General features: G+C 42.9%; 1 protein-coding gene across 2 annotated transcripts in view; it reads right to left on the bottom strand.

Moving 5' to 3' along the window:
- map1aa (microtubule-associated protein 1Aa) overlaps positions 1–19,953 on the bottom strand; it is a 72,560-nt gene that overhangs the window by 16,770 nt on the left and 35,837 nt on the right. The window contains exon 1 of one of the 2 annotated variants that reach the window (XM_047363126.1): positions 17,373–17,425. The exons of the other annotated variant lie outside the window; for it this stretch is intronic. The gene's annotated coding sequence lies outside the window, so the exon portion shown is untranslated. Of the gene's footprint in view, positions 1–17,372; positions 17,426–19,953 lie in introns of those variants that run through there. 2 annotated transcript variants of the gene reach the window in all.

The following is a 19,953-nucleotide window of genomic DNA, read 5'->3' on the forward strand; positions in this document are numbered from 1 at the left end:
AATCACTGAAAGAAATATCAAAATCCAACCTTAATTTGAGGACATTCATTCAGCAGCCAAATATTTCGCACAATTACTGGCTGCCCTGCTGTCTACTAATACTGTCTACAACCCCCTCAATGCCAGTAGGATATTAGTCAAAAATGTTTAACGAGACTGGAGCATAAAGAGAGAGGGAGCTTCGAGTTCTGGTTCCTCTATGGTGGTCTTTGGACTGAGATAGACATAGAAGACGGCTGATGTGTCTAGTGTTGATTCGGCCGTTTGTTTTGGATCCTCCTGCTGAAAGAACCAGCACTGATGACCAGCACTCTAACAAGGTTCCCAGAGACTTTGGAAGAAAAACAGACCCCCAGCACCACTGTCCCTCCACCGTACTTAATAGTGGCTGTGAGCTGCTTTTCCACATATTTGTCCTTTGTTTTTTTGACCTGACCCACCTGGGGTGTTTGCTACTAAAAGGTTCAGTCCTAAGGCCTTGATGTTCATCTGTGCCACCATGAATGCGAGACGCATGGATCTCCATTATTTTTAGCCACTGCGTGCTGTTTTTCAGTAAAGTTAAGACTTTCTGTGCATCTTCCAGTGAGTCATGAGTTACACAGCTGAAGGACATAAACTGGTGCCTTCAACACCACCCAGCCCCTTCTGCTTCAGGATAAGCTACACAGCATGCAGGTGGACCCCTGCCTGGTCGCTTAGATCTCCAGTTACCTCACAGATGGACTGCAATACGTCAGGCTGAAGGACATCACGTCTGACACAGTGATCGGCAGCACTGGAGCACCCCATAGGACGGTTCTGGTCCCCCTTCTCTTTAGCTTGTAAACCTTGGACTTCTGTTGCAATTCAGAGCTGTGTCACATTCAGACGTTTGCAGATGACACAGTCATCATAGGATGTATCAGGGATGACAGAGAAGAGGGATATAGGAAACTGGTAAAGGACTTTGCTGTTTTGGTGCCACAGGAACCATCTGCAACTCAACACTATGAAGACCAAGGAACTGGTCATTGACTTAAGGAGGTCCACACCAAAGGTTGCAGACTACTACACATACCTGGACAATTTCAATTCAGTTTTATTTATATAGCACCAATTCACAACACATGTTGTCTCAAGGCTCTTCACAACAGTCAGGTTCATACATTCCTATTAATCGTAACCATTGAACAATTCAGTCAGATTCAGTTATTTATTCAAATTGGATAAAAAGTTTTTCTATCTAAGGAAACCCAGCAGATTGCATCCAGTCAGTGACTTGCAGCATTCACTCCTCCTGGATGAGCATGTAGAGACAGTGGACAGTCACTGGTGTTGACTTTGCAGCAATCCCTCATACTGAGCATGCATGTAGCGACAGTGGAGAGGAAAAACTCCCTTTTAACAGGAAGAAACCTCCAGCAGAACCAGAACCAGGCTCAGTGTGAGCGGCCATCTGCCACGACCCACTGGAGGTTTGAGAGAACAGAGCAGAGACACAAAGAGAACAAAGAGGCACTGATCCAGGAGTACTTTCTATGGGAAGGAAAAGTAAATGTTAATGGATGTAGCTCCTTTAGTCGTTTCATCTAGAAAGAAAGAACAGATAAACTCTGATCCAGTTTTCAAGGTTAGAGTCTGAAAGAGAGAACATAGAGTTAGTTACAGTAGAAGCTCAGTCCTGTGGATGTTTTATCAGTCCGTGGTCGCCAGTACCCTGCCAAAAAACATATACCCATCCAAAAAATGGGCTACATAAAGTATACAAAGATTATACAAAAATGTCTTATGACGACCTACTACTTATCCCCGAGTGTGTTTTCTCTGTGCAGATGTTGCAGAAGAAATTAGCTTTCTGATGGTGAGTGGGTGCACACATCATCTCAGGATAAATCCAGATCACAGTCAGCCCACACACTCCTGCATCTGGTGCATGATGGGATAAGCTCTGAAGCCTCCAAATGCAACTGCACATTTTTTATGCTAAGCCTAGGCCACAGTTTCATGAGCAGCAATGTAAAATACAGGTTTTGTTTGCTAAAAGTGGACTGCCTGCCATAAATGTCACTATATGTGATTCGACATGCCATGATTCTGGCTGCAGCTGTTAAAAATACTCCTGGAAAATGTTGCCTGAGGTTGGGTTTGTGTTTCCAGTGGTGAGAAAACAAGCAGCGCTCTGCTGCAAACACAGATATCTGGTAAAGACAGGCAGTCAGTTGCAAGACATTCTTCAGATTTTCCAGTACAAAGAATTAAAAAAACCACACACTTCCATTTATCTGAGTTATTTTCAGCCTTAAAAGCTCTCAAACAAAACAAAGCTGCTTTATTTTAACCTCCAAGGCGTCACTCTCTTAGTTCTTTAGCTGCTTATGTTTTTAGCCGCCAAAGGATGATTTCCTCGCATAACAAAAGCAATAAGTTGACTTCATTATGATTGATTAGAAAGAGTCATTTAGCTCAGCAGGGCTGCTGGTGTTGCTGTGCCATAGTTTCATCAGCATTTAAAGGAGGAATTACTACAGTGGGTTCAGTGGTTATTTCTGAAAGCGATGCAGTAATAAAATTATTTAGATTATTATTATTTAGATTTTCAGCAGTTTCAATATGTCGAAAACCAGAGGTGGGTAACCCAGATCCAGAAAGTAAAAAGCCTGTTCAGAGATTAGGTCCAACCATTTGCATTTTCAGCCCCACAACATAGACAGGGACTAATCACCTGGTTAATTGAACAGAATGAAGGAAAACTAGGCAGGGTTTTTACTTTTTGGACCTGGAATACCCACCTCTGTCAAAAATAATGAAAAGATTTCCTATGTATTCTATACAATCACTTTCTAGTTCGAGTTAGAAGAAAATTTCTGAATTCAGATTCTCACAAATCCAGATAAACCATTCTGTATCCTTGCTACATTAGAATGGAAAACATAAAAGCAGAAGATGGAGGTGGAGCAGACCATGTAAGCATTAAAAACAAATAGAAAGATCTTACAGTAGTTCTTAAATGTTCCTAACAGCACCTTGATAAAACGTTCTCCGGACCCTGGAGGTCTTTTAATGGTTTTTTGAGGACTTCGGCCACTTTTGGACTCGGTTTGAGCCCAGTGCCTGAGTATTCGCAGAAGAATGGCAACCCTTACCTAAAGATTGTTCAGACACAAAGAAGCTTAGAAACCCGAGGGGTGTATCAGAGTTTTGTTGACACATAATTAATCAATGTTAGGTTGGATCTTTGGGTTGTTTGTTACCAACAGTCTGCCACAAATACATCATTTGTTCCCATTTCTTTAGTTTACTCTATAAAGAAATCAAAGTTTATGTGGAGAAAAGTTAGATTTGTGTTTCAGATGAAGGAATGAAGTTTTGCAGAGGCGTTTTATGTGGGAGTCAAAAAAGAGGTGAGGGTCGAAGTTTAATGTCCTGACAGAAAATGTTAGTTAGGTTATAGTGGATGACTGTGACTGATGTGGAGTGCCAACCGGAATAGCCTCCGTTTTTGAGCTATTAAGTTTAAGGAAGTTCTGGGTCATTCATGTCTTTATCTCCTCCAAGCAGAGAGTGAGTGAAGAGAATGATGATGAAGATAAGGTGGATGATGAAGCAGAAGATGGATGAGGGTCTGCTGTAATATAAAGTTGTGTATCACCTGCATAGCAGAGAAATGATACACCAAACCTGGAAATGATTTTGCCAAGGGAGAGCATGTAGAGGATGAAGAGGGCTGGACCAAGTACTGATCCTTGAGGAACCCCACGAGTGACTGTATGATTTCTGGAGGTATATTTCCCCAGAGAGACATTTCAGAAATTTCAGAAAGGCTGGGAGATCCCAAACTGTGAGTCATCAGTCAGCTGAGGCAGAGTATATGGAGGACACAGAGTGGAGCAGTGGTTCATGATTTTGTTACAGAAGAAGTCCAGGAATTTATTGCTGTGGTTATCTGTAAAACTTGAGTTTGAGGACATGTGTGGTTTATAGAAATGATTGAATGTCGGGAAAAGCTGTTTAGAATTTCCTGGACTTTTTTAAATATTATTTGAAAGATGCTGTGATCCTTTCAAAGTTTGCCGCATGGCTTCCTGAGAGGGGTATACAGGCCTCACCACAGAGTGTTTTTAATTTCCTAGGTGAGGTGCTGGTTTGTTAGGTTTCCAAGCTATTGCCTCTCAGACAAGCGTTCTCTTGGCTTTCTTCACCTCACTGAATGAATCACCATACAAATCTTCACTTGTTAAACTCAAATTCCAGTTGAAGACTTTGCGGTACTACTTTTGTCTTGGGTGGACATTGTGCCGTGAATTGATGCCCAGGTCCGGCGTTCCAAATACGACATCATCGCTTTTCTGCAACCGTTCGCTGCGTTCTTGGTTGCCTTGTGTTCGCTTTATTCTTTCATGCATTTCAGCAAATTAATCAATTTCATAAATGAAAATAAGAACTCAACAGAATTGAACCATTTTAAAAATTATGAAGGTATGACTTTCAGTTAGTGTTGCTAGAATGTTTTCTAGGCTTGACATTTGTCCCAATTACAAATTTCTGTGCACCATATGCTTTCATGGTTGAACAGAATCACTGAGGCAGAGTGAAAAAGAACCCAAAGCCCAAAACAAACTTTGAAAGACCTTTAGAAAACCTGAAAAAATATTTATGAAGACCACTTACAACAAAAATCTCATTGCTTGAAAAGAAAATGAAGAAGAAATAAAGGGCATTTTAAAAATCTTTGCACACAACTCCATTATGATATATATTGAAAGTCTTTTAAAAAGCACTACAGTCTCTGAAGAATTTATGATTTCATAGAAAGTACCTGAAGCATCACGGATGATTATTTTTTTAGATGGAGCATTCTTGATTGATAGGCCTCTACAGGACAGCCATGCAGAACCCTGGTGCAGCCAGGAAGGAGGTGTTCAAGTGAAACATGACTCTAAGCTACAGGGACACAAAGATATGAAGAGAAACTCCAGTGGACATGTCCTCCGAGGGACATAACGGTGATGTGGAGCTGATTTGTACCAGCTGCTTTACCAGCTGTATTAACATTGAGATCATTAAGAGGTGAGCCTTGAGGGAAATAATCACAGCGCCGGAATGAGCCTGAAGGACAGCAGCCAGTCTTCATGGCTTTAAAAGCTACAGCCTCTGTAGCTTCTCTCATCCCATGCTGTTGGTTCTCATACCTATACAGCAGACAGTATAAAGGATAACAACTATAATATTCAAAAGATTTAAGTATGTTTAAAACTCATTATTAAACCATCTTAGACAAACTGTTGCCGTTATTCATCTGAGGCCGATTTTGACTCAGAGGTACTGGAAATGACCTGAAACATGGCCTGAGATGGCAACCAACTCCTGACATACACCTCATGGAGCAACAGTGTTGGAGACACTTTCTGTGATATCAGAATCAGAATCAGAATCAGAAAAGCTTTATTGCCAAGTACGTTTTTGGACATACAAGGAATTTGTTTTGGTGTAGTCGGTGCAATACAGTACAAATTAAACAGTACAAACATATCTACAATATAATATAAATATATGTGCACAGTTTTAAGTGAGTGAGAGTAAATATAGAGCAGTATAAGATGCAAGAGCAATACAACAGTGCAGGTGATCATTGTGCAAGTAAAGCAGGAGTCCAAGCTGAGTGTTAATGTAACTCATAGAGTTACAGGTTACAGGTGTCCTGTCAGCAAAAAAAGGGGGGGTGTGGGGGAAAGGGAGAGTATCAGGGTGGTTTCTGGGCTTTGTTAACCAGGCTGGTGGCAGATGGGAAAAAACTGTTCTTGTGGCGTGAGGTTTTGGTCCGGATGGACCGCAGCCTCCTGCCAGAGGGGAGAGTCTCAAAGAGTCTGTGACCGGGGTGGGAGGGATCAGCCAGAATCTTCCCTGCCCGCTTCAGGGTCCTGGAGGTGTACAGTTCCTGGAGCGACAGTAGACTGCAGCCAATCACCTTCTCAGCAGACCGAATGACACGCTGCAGCCTGCCCTTATCCTTGGCTGTAGCAGCGGTGTACCAGATGGTGATGGAGGAGGTGAGGATGGACTCAATGATGGCTGTGTAGAAGTGCACCATCATAGTTTTTGGCAGGTTGAATTTCTTCAGCTGCCACAGGAAGAACATCCTCTGCTGGGCTTTCTTGATGAGGGAGCTGATGTTTGGCTCCCACTTGAGATCCTGGGAGATGATGGTTCCCAGGAAGTGGAAAGATTCCACAGTGTCAATTGTGGAGTCACAGAGGGTGATGGGGGCAGGTGGGGCTGGGTTCTGCCTGAAGTCCACAACCATCTCCACTGTCTTTAGAGCGTTGAGCTCAAGGTTGTTCTGGCTGCACCAGTCCAACAGATGGTCCACCTCCCATCTGTATGCGGACTCGTCACCATCAGAGATGAGTCCGATCAGGGTGGTGTCGTCCGCAAACTTCAGAAGCTTGACAGACTGGTGACTGGAGGTGCAGCTGTTGGTGTACAGGGAGAAGAGCAGAGGAGAGAGAACACAGCCTTGGGGGGAACCGGTGCTGATGGTCAGGGAGTCAGAGACATGCTTCCCCAGCCTCACGCGCTGCTTCCTGTCAGACAGGAAGTCAGTGATCCACCTGCAGGTGGAGTCGGGCACACTCAGCTGGGAGAGCTTCTCCTGTAGCAGAACTGGGACGATGGTGTTGAAGGCAGAGCTGAAATCCACAAACAGGATCCTGGCGTAGGGTTCCTGTGGAGTCCAGGTGCCGGAGGATGAAGTGAAGGGCTAGGTTGACTGCATCATCTACAGACCTGTTGGCTCTGTAGGCAAACTGCAGGGGGTCCAGGAGGGGGTCGGTGATGTCTTTTAGGTGTGAGAGCACAAGGCGCTCAAAGGACTTCATCACCACAGAGGTCAGGGCGACGGGTCTGAAGTCATTAAGCCCTGTGGTCCTTAGCTTCTTGGGAACAGGGACGATGGTGGAGGACTTAAAGCAGGCTGGCACATGACATGTCTCCAGTGAGGTGTTAAAAATGTCTGTGAAGACTGGAGACAGCTGATCAGCGCAGTGCTTCAGGCTGGCTGGTGAGACAGAATCCGGACCAGCAGCTTTCCGGGGGTTCTGTCTACTGAAGAGTTTGTTGACGTCCCTCTCCTGGATGGAAAGAGCCGTCCTCGGCGTGGGTAGGAGGCTGGTGGGGGGGAACTTCAGGGTGGGGGTTGGAGGTGCCCCTCTTGAGGTTGGAGAGATGGGGGTGGTGGATTGTGGCTGCAGCTGTTGGGGGGCGTCGTGGGGGATGGTTGCAGGACTGTCCCTTTGTCTTTCAAAGCGGCAGTAGAACTCGTTCAGGTCGTTGGCGAGGCGTCGGTCGTTGATGGAGTGGGGGGCTTTTGGCTTGTAGTTGGTGATTTGCTTGAGCCCTTTCCAGACAGACGCAGAGTCGTTGGCTGAGAACTGGTTTTGGAGCTTCTCAGAGAACAGTCGTTTGGCCTCTTTCACTGCCTTGCCAAACTTGTACTTGGCCTCTCTGTATATGTCTTTGTCCCCACTCCTGAAGGCCTCTTCCTTATCCAGTCTTAACCTTCTGAGTTTAGCTGTGAACCAGGGTTTGTCGTTGTTGTAACTCACCCTGGTGTATGATGGTACACAGCTGTCCTCACAGAAGCTGATGTAGGAAGTCACTGCCTCTGTGTACTCGTCCAGACTGTTGGTAGTAGTCCTGAACACATCCCAGTCTGTACAGCCTAAACACGCCTGGAGATTCTCCACAGCCTCACTGCTCCACTTCCTTGTCGTCCTCACAACAGGTTTGCAGAGCTTTAGTTTCTGCCTGTATGCAGGAATCAGGTGGACCATGATGTGGTCGGATTGGCCCAGTGCAGCACGTGGGACGGCGTGATAAGCGTCTCTGATGGTGGTGTAACAGTGATCCAGAATGTTGTCCTCTCTGGTTGGACATTTTATAAACTGTCTATATTTGGGAAGTTCGTGGGTCAGATTACCTTTGTTAAAGTCACCAACGACGATAACTAAGGAGTCCGGGTTGGTCCGCTCCACACTCAGTATCTGGTCGGCGAGCATGCGCTGTGCGACCTACACGTTAGCTTGCGGCGGGATGTAAACACCGACCAGGATGAACGAAGCGAACTCACGGGGGGAATAGAAAGGCTTACAGTTTATGATGAAGGCTTCCAGGTCTGGAGAACAGTGCTGCTGAATCACTGTCACGTCGTTGCACCAACCACTGTTGAGGTAAAAACAGATTCCTCCACCTTTCGCTTTGCCGGAGAGTTCCGTGTCTCTGTCCGCTCTGTAGAGCTGGAATCCTGCCAGCTGCAGCGCAGAGTCCGGTATTAATCCACACAGCCACGTCTCCGTGAAGCACAAACTGCCGATGAATAAAAGTCCCTGTTTTTCACCAACAACAGTTGTAGTTCCTCCATTTTGTTGGGAAGTGAGCGCACGTTAGAGAGAAATATTCCAGGTAACGGTGTTCGTAGTCCACGCTGGCGAAGACGTACCAGCACCCCAGCCCGTTTCCCTCTCTTCTGGTGTTTCGCAAAGGTGAGCAAAGGTGAGCGCACCTTTGACCAGGATGTCCAAAACTTCCAGAGCAGTAGGTAGAAAAGTTGGAAATAACTCCTCTGGTGTAGTAGCCCTGATGTTCATGAGTTCTTCTCTGGTGAAAGAGCTCCGGGTACCATCACAGAAGACCGTTTTAAAGCAAAAAACTAAACAATGCGAACCAACACGCCGAGGCGACCATCTGCGGCGCCATCTTTCATTTGGATATTGATGCCTTTTCCTGATGATGAATTTGTTGCACAGTAGTTGCCATGGCTTGTCTCACATGCAGCCTGGACGTGTCCTGGATTAATCAGGGAGGTAATTCAATGACATAACCGGAGCTTTTGCTTTGGAGACATAAAAGTGAAACAGATTTTAAAGTCCATCGCAGGGCAACACAGAGAGACACAGGACAGACATCATGCACACACTCATTTATACCTAAGAGCAATTTAGAGAGATCAATTTACCTAAAAGTCATGTTTTTGGACTGTGGGAGGAAGCCGGAGTACCCGGTGAGAACCAATGCATGTATGGGGAGAACATGCAAACTACATACTACAGAAAGAAAGAAAGAGTTGAACCCAGGAAACTTCATGCTGCAAGGCAACATTGCTACCAACTGTGCCCCCATGCAGCCCAGTCACTAGAAACTGTATCTCTGTAATTCAGTTCAAAGAGCACAAACCATAGATCATATAGATCCATTCCACACAGAGCAATATAATCAGCTTATTTCTATTATTTTAGACTATTATGACTTAGGAATAACATTTTTGAAATAAACAAACTTTTCATTGAAATGCTAATTTACTGACATGCAGATGTATGGGCAGCTGCTAAGGAGGCAGCCAGCTGACAGAGTGAGGATGGAGGCTGAGCAGAAGAGCTGTAAGCCAGGAACAAATATGCAGCTAGATAACAGATGCTCAGATATGTGCCACAGCTTTAGGATACAAGTTTTGTCTGCTGGAAAACCTGTATCCTGAGTTAAAATCTGCAGTAATTGAAGTAGTGGGCTACTGCCATTTGCGGCCACTACAGCATCTGGTTACCATGGAAACTCAAGATGGAGGCTGTGTCCAAGGAGTCACACTGATTTCTTAAGGGCAGAACATATTTTGATGTACTGTGAGAAGCACGGACTCCGTGAACGTTTGAGGTTTTCCACCGAGCAGTTTATTGTGTACACGGTCAAAAAAATTGATATTTGGGTGGACGTGTCTGGTGGACATCCGCTTTGAGTCCATGGAGTCAAGTACGCCCGACTATGTTCTGCCCTTTAGGCAAGTCCTCCAACAGCTGTTATATTAAATTAAAGACACAACCTCATCCAGATTGTCCTGGCTGATTAGGTTATACAGAATGTTTCTAATGTATGAACCAGTAAATGAATTATTCATAATGTTTGGGTATTTTGGGAACTACTGCAGTTCCAGTGCTTCAGACTTGGATGTTCATTTAAGGGTGGATTATGAATTTCTTCCATCATTCATCCTTAACAGGAGTTCTAGTCTTCCAGCGCTGATGTCCCGCATGTTTTAGAGGTTTCCCTGATCGAACACACCTGTTTTAAATGGACGGGTCATTGGGAGGCTCCTGCAGAGATTGCCAACGTGCTAAAGATAAAATGCATGCCATGTTTTTTATGGTTTTTGTTTTCCTTCCTAGACAGAGCCTTGGGCAGGATGAGGCCACTGGATTTTTTTCAAAAGGCTGGGTTCGTCCTGGACCAGTTTCCAGTCCATCACAGGGCAACACAGGACAAACAACCATGCAGTCATACCTGAAGACAATTTAGAGACAATAATTAACCTAACAGTTATGTTTTTGGATGTGGGAGGAAGCTGGAGAGAACCCACACATGCATGGGGAGAACCTAGGACCTTCCAGCTTTATGGGAACAGTGCTACGAACTTCACGACCATGCAGCTCATTCCACAACCAGATGGGACATCCTGGCTGAGTTTTACCCTTTTGTGGTGCTGACAGTCAGTTCATTTCATAGTTACATAATTTCATTATGTGGTTGTTTTTATTCTGCAGTCATTTAAATAAATCTGGAGCCATCACAATGTAAAAAAGCACAAAGACGTCCACTTAGATGAGCAGGTAACCACATCCAGACCTACAAGGTTAATAAAGCTGCAGACATAATGGAACACAAACTGAGCTGCTTTAAAAGCATCCAGTCTGAATGCAGTCTGCCTGAAAAATGTGAAGATGGTTGATGAATGTTTTAGTTGCTTCAACTTATCAGTGCAAAATGAAAACATGACAAACAATCCACTTGAAAAGTAACTGTATCTGTTTTCTGCTGAAAAAGATTCTCTCCTCAGGCAGCAAAGACCCAGAACTCGTTAACAGCAGCAGAAACTAATTTTCGCCACCAACCGAACATCTTCTCGCTTACCGACAGGAAACCGTCAGAGCTGATTATTTGCTACATCCTCCATTTTAAAATACCCCCCTTGTTTTCTTAAATTATCTTTACAATCCTGTGATATGACTTCCTGTTGTTATTTCCACTCTTGTAGTCACTTCCAGCTTTCTAAGTGACACCCAGATCAAATGTTCTAGTTTTAAACCTTACCGCTAGATTTGTATCCTTAGAGATAAGAGTGCAAATAAGTGCATATGAAGTGGAATACGCCTCTCCATCCATCACCTGTTTCTGATTTCTTTAATGCAAGCAGACAAAGCATGTTTATTCAGTGTTTCAATATAAGCTAAATCTATCAGCTATCAGCTTACAATGTTGTATTCTGATGCTTGTTAATATTCTCGTCACACAGTTGCAGATCTGCTTTTTGTATTAATGGGTTTAAATTCTTTTGTCAATAACATTTCAGTTTTTATTAGCAATATAATGTTTTGCACATTTAAAAGTTATCTTTTTGACATGTTAAGGCCACATTTAGGTAAATATTTATTGATTTATTTAGAATTCACTTAACTTATTGAATTTTGGCACCTTTGGACCTCCATACAGAAGACCTACAAAGGCTCTTCCTTAACATGTAAACTGAGGTCTTATCTCGGTGCAGATATTTGTGGCTTTTTTGTGTTGTGAAGGTTTATTTAGATATTGTTAACTACTGGAGTCTAACAGCAGCTCTGGAACCACACATTTAGCGTTTGATGAGACTAGATGTTCACGCTGCATGGTATTTATTTCAGCAGAGCTGGAATCGCTCTGCACTCAGCACAGACATGGTTCCTGTTACCGGGCGTCCAGTCTGTCCCCACCCTGACCCATCCTGCTGAGCTCAGCACTCTGCCTCACCCGGCCCTGAAGCATCCTGGGAGTTCACAGAGGAAGAGCTGGGTGGGGGTGTTACTCTGGCTCCTTCTGCAGGAGGATCTGACAGCACAAAGTATATGAGCTGTTCCCAGTCCTGTCGGATGATGACTTCGTGAAATTACGTCCTTCAGAGACACTTTCTACAGTCAGGCCTAACCTGAGCTTCAGTCTGTATGAAAGACGACACCTGAAGCTGAAGGACAGAACAGGAAGGATCCCAGTTAAAGATGCAGACCAGAAGGAGGCCTGTTTATTATCCATGAACTGTTAACAACTCCATATCGGTTTGTAAAAAATGACTTTCAGACACTTCCCTGTGAAATAACTGCACTGAAAGAAACTTTTCACTGTTTTACATCCACTTCCCACTGTGGCCTAAAATTTGAAAAAACTCCTTCACCATTAAGGGAATCAGCTTTTTAGTCCTTGCCAAACAGATTTCTCCTCATCCTTCTTATCCAAATGTAAGCAGCACACAGCTGCATACCACCATAGGTAATTCCACTTTCTGTGATGTGCTGATTTAGCCTTTTTGAATCTAGAATAATGCATTGATCAGTGTTTACTGGCTGGTAAATGTTTCCAGCTTCCCTTTAACGTCTGTCCTGCTGATTGTGATTTGGACAGTTTGTCGCTGTCTTTCTGAGGGCTGAACACATCCAAACTGATTCTAAGTCAACGGTTAAATGTAGCAAACAATGACTGTAAAACAGAAAAATCCTTAAGTTTTAAATTCTAATAGAAAACATAATGGCAGAGAACGGCACCCTGCAGAGGATAATGAAGGGAGCTTAATGGGCTGAATGTTTTACCTATTTTCTGTTTAAAGAGGTTTTGACAACAGCCTGGTAAAGATCCCAAATGTAACATTATTGTATGCTGTCAGATAAACAATAAAATACCAAGAAATTATTTTAATAAATTGATTTTTGTAAAATTAATGAATTCTGACTAGATTGTCCAAATTTACGCATTGATATATGTGTCCCTTTTATCTGAAACTCAGAATAAAGTGTTTTTAACTACAAACAGTCGTTGTTATTGAGTTTACAGACTGAAAAAGGTGGGAATTTTCAGGTTTTTTACATTTAATAAACAGGAAAAAATGTGCTTCTTTATATTTGACCTTAAGTAAGTAGATAAAACATTATTCATTTATCACCGTTCAAGACGTAAAATCACAAAGTTCTTCACAGGAGCCATCAATGCTTAAAAACAAGAGAAACTAATACAAAGCAGATTTAAAAATATATTTTTAAGTGGTTTTAAAAGAGGCCACAGAGTCCACCAATCTCAAGCCCAAATGAAGAGGGTTCCAGAGTCTGGGGACCACCGAACAGAGCACAAAGTCTCCTTTTGTTTTCATCTTAGCATGGGGCACCACCAGCAGGCCCAGATCACAGGATCTCAGGGACCTGCCAGTAGCATCTGGCTGTAGAAGTCCTCTGATAACCTGGGCCTGTCCATCAAGAGCTCTTGAAGTTAGTAAAATAATCTTAATCTGTACTCTAAAATAAACTGGAAGCCAGTATTAGGAACAGAGTCACATGTGGATTTTATCAGAAGCCTTGCAGCAGCACTTGGGACAACTTGCAACCGTTCTAGGGAGGTTTTGATAAGACATGTGTACAGTATGCTGCATTGCAATAATCCAATCATGATGAAACAAAAGCATGAATAATTATTTCCAGTTCAGGACTTGAGGCAATGGAGCTTAGTTTAACTATATTTCTCAGATGTTAAACACAGGAAGGAACCAGAGACTTGACCTGTGCGTCCAAAGTGTCTCTGATCACCAATCAGAGCCAATCAGGGGAAAACGTGAACGAGCAGAGCTGAGTTTTGTCTGATCCTGTTGGGTAAAACCAGAGCAGCAGATGAACACAACATGCATAGCAACTGTGCTGCCAACAGAGCTGAAATAACTTACTTGGAGCTCAGCCTGCATGATGTGGGTGTGACGAGGTCATAGAGGGAGAGCAATGCTGCTTTAAATTCTTGGTGCACAGGACCCCATATCATGGGTATGTTGTCCCCGCCCCCAAACAGTCCACCCAGGACCCCGTTCGCTGCCAACATATTCACCATATTACCAAAAGCACTTGTTTGTCTGCCTTTACTCACATATAACCTGAAGTGACATTGTATTCTTAATCCATAGTGTTGGATATGATGTCAGGGTATAAGTGACATCTCAGCTGATATGGAAATGTTGGAATGTATCAAAGTCTTCCAGAACCTTCTTTCTAAAGTGCATCTGTGAGGTCAGACACTGATGTTGGACTGGCTCAAAGTCTCCACTCTTGTTCAAGTTCTACCCCACCAAACCTGCTTATCCATGTCTTTATGAACCTCACTGTGTTGCAATGGTACAGACACGTTGGAACAGGAAGGAACCATCTCTAAATGGGTCCCTCAAAGTTTGGGGCATGAAATTGTCCAAAATGTGCAGGTCAGCTGAAACACTTCACGGGAACTAAAAGGCCAAGCTCAAGTCCTGAAGAGCAGGCCCACACCATAAGCCCCCCACGACCAAACTTTACAGTTGACACAATGCAAGTGTGCAAGTGGTGTTGATGCAGTGGTGCTTCACACCTGATGCTTCGAATCACACTTGGTGCTGGTTGATCAATAGAATCCATTCCATGAAGCTCTCTGTACACTGTTCTTCAGCTAATCTGAAGGCTTCATAAAGTTTGAAGGTATGTACAGGTCCTTCTCAAAATATTAGCATATTGTGATAAAGTTCATTATTTTCCATAATGTCATGATGAAAATTTAACATTCATATATTTTAGATTCATTGCACACTAACTGAAATATTTCAGGTCTTTTATTGTCTTAATATGGATGATTTTGGCATACAGCTCATGAAAACCCAAAATTACTATCTCACAAAATTAGCATATCATTAAAAGGGTCTCTAAACGAGCTATGAACCTAATCATCTGAATCAACGAGTTAACTCTAAACACCTGCAAAAGATTCCTGAGGCCTTTAAAACTCCCAGCCTGGTTCATCACTCAAAACCCCAATCATGGGTAAGACTGCCGACCTGACTGCTGTCCAGAAGGCCACTATTGACACCCTCAAGCAAGAGGGTAAGACACAGAAAGACATTTCTGAACGAATAGGCTGTTCCCAGAGTGCTGTATCAAGGCACCTCAGTGGGAAGTCTGTGGGAAGGAAAAAGTGTGGCAGAAAACGCTGCACAACGAGAAGAGGTGACCGGACCCTGAGGAAGATTGTGGAGAAGGGCCGATTCCAGACCTTGGGGGACCTGCGGAAGCAGTGGACTGAGTCTGGAGTAGAAACATCCAGAGCCACCGTGCACAGGCGTGTGCAGGAAATGGGCTACAGGTGCCGCATTCCCCAGGTCAAGCCACTTTTGAACCAGAAACAGCGGCAGAAGCGCCAGACCTGGGCTACAGAGAAGCAGCACTGGACTGTTGCTCAGTGGTCCAAAGTACTTTTTTCGGATGAAAGCAAATCCTGCATGTCATTCAGAAATCAAGGTGCCAGAGTCTGGAGGAAGACTGGGGAGAAGGAAATGCCAAAATGCCAGAAGTCCAGTGTCAAGTACCCACAGTCAGTGATGGTCTGGGGTGCCGTGTCAGCTGCTGGTGTTGGTCCACTGTGTTTTATCAAGGGCAGGGTCAATGCAGCTAGCTATCAGGAGATTTTGGAGCACTTCATGCTTCCATCTGCTGAAAAGCTTTATGGAGATGAAGATTTCATTTTTCAGCACGACCTGGCACCTGCTCACAGTGCCAAAACCACTGGTAAATGGTTTACTGACCATGGTATCACTGTGCTCAATTGGCCTGCCAACTCTCCTGACCTGAACCCCATAGAGAATCTGTGGGATATTGTGAAGAGAACGTTGAGAGACTCAAGACCCAACACTCTGGATGAGCTAAAGGCCGCTATCGAAGCATCCTGGGCCTCCATAAGACCTCAGCAGTGCCACAGGCTGATTGCCTCCATGCCACGCCGCATTGAAGCAGTCATTTCTGCCAAAGGATTCCTGACCAAGTATTGAGTGCATAACTGTACATGATTATTTGAAGGTTGATGTTTTTTGTATTAAAAACACTTTTCTTTTATTGGTCGGATGAAATATGCTAATTTTGTGAGATAGTAATTTTGGGTTTTCATGAGCTGTATGCCAAAATCATCCGTATTAAGACAATAAAAGACCTGAAATATTTCAGTTAGTGTGCAATGAATCTAAAATATATGAATGTTACATTTTCATCATGACATTATGGAAAATAATTAACTTTATCACAATATGCTAATATTTTGAGAAGGACCTGTAGCTATTGACTCTGCAGACAGTTGGCAACCTCTGTTCTGCAAGCCTTGACCCAGCTCTGAGATTTTATGGGACCAACCACTTCCTGCCTGAGCTCCTGTCGTTCCTAATTGCTCCCACCTTGTTCAGCTGACTGCTGAATATTCAGTAGTGAGGATTTCATGACTGGACCTATTGTTCTGGTAGCATCCTATCATTGTAACACGCGGCCTGTTCTAACATAGTGGTCAGGTTGTCCCTCTGCGCTATTTTTAGGCATTTTTTTCCAGCCAGTTGCATAACATCGTAGTCATCAGTGGAGTTAAACCTAATCCACAAGTTTGGAAATGAACAAACTAAAATGCTCCTCAGCTGTTGCCTTCAGGTCTGTTTTTACCACCTTAAAAATCCAGTGAGCTGCACTGAGCAGCTGACAGCCTGAGCACAATGAGTCAGGGAGGCTGGAGGCCCAACAGCACTCACACTTCTAAACAAACTGCAGCATCATCTCACAGGATCACAGGGAGGAAGGAAAATATTCAAAAACATGAACCTGCAAAATTAAGGATGCATTCCATTTTTATTTTTTTTTTTAAACAGGACCGTTTTAGACAAAAAAAGATAATAAAATGCACAGAAACAGGAATTAAAACGAGCCCAAAAGCACGAACGGAACATCGTAAAGTGTGCATTAAACAGCACATTTCAGAATCATCTGTTGTAATTTAGCACGCTGACATCTGCAGGATATTGTTGAAATCCAGCAAAAATAATCCCAACTAAACGCACCGGATGCGCGCAGATGAATGTATAAATGCTACAGTCCGAAAACATCAGCAGGTATTTCTGGATTTTTACTCCAGGATCCACTTTTAATCACATTGCACGAAACGACTCCCGGGCCTGAGCAAACACAGAACCTCACGGGTATTTACTGATTTCTGTGCTGATGCGGGCAGATTCCTTCAGATAAAAAACAAGCTGCAGAGTCTAATCCTATCTCCACGCAGCCCTGCGCGCCGCGTCTCCGCCTGATGGAGGGAGGGATGGATGGGTGGAGGGATGGATGGAGGGATGGATGGATGGGTGGAGGGATGGATGGATGGGTGGAGGGATGGATGGATGGATGGGTGGAGGGAGGGATGGATGGAGGGATGGATGGATGGGTGGAGGGATAGGTGCTCGGACAGCCTTCTGTCTAATGGATGCGGGTGTCTGTGGAGGGTGAACACGGTGGGGTGTCTCTTACCGTCCTTCAGCGCCGTGGATGGAGCAGGGAGGGGTCCTGATGCTGCTGAGGATGAAGGCTGAACGGTCTGAATCGGTTCAACCTCCAACACCGCGCTGCTGCCTCATGCTGCCTTCAGGAGCCCTCGGATATTGCAGTGGTTATTATTGGCAAAGAGGCGTTCAAATAAAATTGAAATTCCTAATCGTGGTTGTTCTGGGCAGAAATAGTTATAGAAGCAGTTTTTTTTATTTAATTTTTGTTAAAGCAAAATGATTTTGTGCACCAGTTTGTGGTTTTTATTTATCTAAGGAGAAAAATAAGCCAAGGCTACTTTATTTGGACAAAGGTATCAATGCATTAGATTTATTTGTCAAAGCACAAAGAAGTCCCATACATTTCATAATAAATATTCATAATAAATAAGTGAATTAATCTTTTTCCACATTGAATGGTCCAGAAGCTTTGACTGTCTGTAGACAGAAACTTTGCTGCTTTTCTGACTTATTTTGTGCTCATTTTGTCTTTAGAACGGGGAAAAAATGACAATTTTTTTCTTTTTGGAATGATATTCATAAAAACATTAATGATTCATTCAAGAGTTGTTTTGTTTAGCGTCTCTGAAAAATTGTTTTTCCTGTCTTGTTGCATTGTGGCTGCTGACAAAGTCTTAAATACTAAAATATATGGCTGGTTTAAAGGCTTCAAATAAATAATGTGCAGCCAAATAATTAATTAAATAATTGAAATTAAATTAAATAAAAAGATAAAGCCAACACAGAGCACTACAGAGCTGCCCTTCCCAACCTTTGCTTGTTGTCCTAATTAACTTTGGTTTCTGCTGTAAGTTGAGGCATTTAAAATGAAATGAAGCAGGTGTGGCGTTGATGGTGTAGGGGTTAAGCGCCAACCATATTCAGAGGCTACAGCCCTCGAAGCCGCCATCCCGGGTTTGAGTCCTGGACCCGATGACATTTGTCAAATGTCTCCCCCTCTTACCTGTCTGCCTAGTGTAAAATAAAATAAAGGCTTCTAGTGCTGGAAAAAAAAATCTTTAAAATGAAACGGAGCAAACTGAAATGGTGAAAAATAAAAAAGAATTATTGATTTGTTACATTTGGACTAAAACAGGTTTTTAAGCAGCTACTCAAACTAAAAGCTTAAAAATGAAGGTGAAAATAAACAGTTATACTCCTTTTAAAGGCAGATTTTAAGGTGTGGCTGCAGGTCCAAACAGATCCAAACGTATTTTATATTGAGACAAAAAATAAAGAAACTAGAATGAATTATGAAACTATTATGATGAAAGTGTATTTCTTCTTGACCTGCATTGCTAAAGAAGCTTTCAGGGGTCTTATCGTTTAGTGGGAATTTAGCGGATCCTTCTGCTAGAGCAGCTTTCAGAAACAGCAGCTGTTGGGTGGGACCGAGACAAACTGAAATAGACTGAGGTCCACCACAACTCCTGAAGCAAAACATTTCATCACAGGAAGAAGATGCAGAAAAACAGGATCTAAGATATTCAAGATAAACAGAAGAATGCCAGCCTGTGACTGAGCTTCTGGTGTACTAAATAATGTTTACTCAGTTATCTTCACCACTGATGAAGACATGAAGGTAAAAAACATCAGGCTCTGAGTTTTTGCAAGAAGATTATTTGTGATGAAATAAATCTTATTTTTTTTATCTAAAGTAGTTTATAATGAATCATATCTTTTAACCTGAGGAACAATGCTTAATAAGGGTGGTGGTGGCAGCATCATGCTGTGGGGCTCTCATACTTACGCATTGTAGAAAGAAGAAGGAATAATGAACTTCTTCTACTCATCTCAAATCAGTAACAACATGCTTATAACTTGATTGTTCCAACAGGAAACTAGTTCACATCTAACCTGGTTCTGGAATGTATAAAGCATGGCCCCAACCTCAGCCTGAATTATTATTATTATTATTATCATTGAATATTTGTTTACTAAAAACCAGTTCTGTGTCTGTATGTATAATTTTGACCCTGTGTGGATTAAATTAGAAATCCAGAATAAATCCAAACTGGTGCACCCAATTCTTGTTTTTGATAAATCATTGCAGCTTTTGATGTAAAATTATTCCACGCTGGAAAAAATAGCTTGAAAAAATCATTAAACGCCCCAAATTAATTCAACATTAACGTGATTATTGAGTAGATGGAAATCTCTCCTTACAACTGTAAATGCAAACTAGCCTGAAACAGTTGAAACGATCTTTGACATTGAGATATTTCGAGGTTACTTGTTTAACTTTGAGTATTGAAGGTAAATGAGAATGAAGGTGAAGAGGAGTTATGGAGAAAAAAACTCTTGTGCATTAAATCCCAACCTGAGAACTTCAGTTTTCTGGATAACTGGCTGCAGACTCCCACCTTGTCAATAAAACCAGATGCACATTATGTTTGAGTGTGGGCTGAACTAAAACCCAAAGAGACTCAGACAGAAAGATGCGTCTGTCTCAGCTCCTCCTTAAATGTCAGGGTAATTGTTGTCTGGACGGTTTGCTCTCTTGTCTCTGTTCCTTAAATAACATGAGATCACATGGAGAAAGATTTTCCTTGATGCAGAAAATGTTT

This window comes from Girardinichthys multiradiatus, chromosome 4, assembly GCF_021462225.1.
Source record: "Girardinichthys multiradiatus isolate DD_20200921_A chromosome 4, DD_fGirMul_XY1, whole genome shotgun sequence".
In the NCBI taxonomy this organism is placed as follows: Eukaryota; Metazoa; Chordata; class Actinopteri; order Cyprinodontiformes; family Goodeidae; genus Girardinichthys; species Girardinichthys multiradiatus.